Genomic DNA, 832 nt, shown 5'->3' with positions numbered 1-832 from the left:
TAGGTGCTTCTTGCTCTCCGGCCTTGCACACAACAGTGCTTTGGCGAGTCTCGGTGTGTTTTCTTTCCTGAAGATCTGTGTGTGTTTCTGCGTGAGCGAGTGTGTACGTGTCACAGCAGTGAAACTGATCTTCTGGGTTTGTATTTTAAGCTCTCATGCTACTCCACCATTTGCGACTTCAGAGGGTTGTCTCTTTGTTGACATCAAAAGATCTTCTGTGTCCTTTGTAATACAGATAATTATCCCCATCAGAACAGGCTTTGATGTTTACATAGCTGCATTATGCTGGACGTGCATGTGCGCGTGTACGAGCGGCAAGCTCGCGGGACTGCATAGTACTTGTTCTGTCTTATTTGTGAGCATGCATTGACATCATTTCAGGTATTTGTCTCTGCATAAAACAAATATATTCAAATAACAAAAGACTAAGAACTATGTTTTGCCCATGTCTTTTTCATCATGTTTGGATGCAGCAAGTGATAGCAATCTGATTTATGAAAATGTGGCTCACTTTTCTTCCAGTCTTTTTGCAACAAATTCAGCATCCAGCCATGATGGCGAGGACATATACTCCTAAATGAATAATGATTTTATATCATGATCTCAGCTCATCTATATTTCCTCTGTGAAGAACATAGTGATGTGTTCTCAGGTAGTAAATAAAAGTATCAAAAATAATTTGTATACAATTATGACTAGGTTAGATTAAAAGCTTAGGTATGAAGATTTTAAGCTAAAGTTGCATTATAATAATGAATCCGGAGGGGTGCTCTATGAAGCAAATTTGACAAAGCCAGGCTTTCTTTGAGTAAGCCAGCTTGACAAAAACTCA

The sequence above is a fragment of the Stegastes partitus genome, unplaced genomic scaffold, assembly GCF_000690725.1.
Source record: "Stegastes partitus isolate 25-593 unplaced genomic scaffold, Stegastes_partitus-1.0.2 Scaffold882, whole genome shotgun sequence".
In the NCBI taxonomy this organism is placed as follows: Eukaryota; Metazoa; Chordata; class Actinopteri; family Pomacentridae; genus Stegastes; species Stegastes partitus.
The sequence above is the reverse complement of the archived record's forward strand: the minus strand, read 5'-3'. Positions refer to the sequence as shown.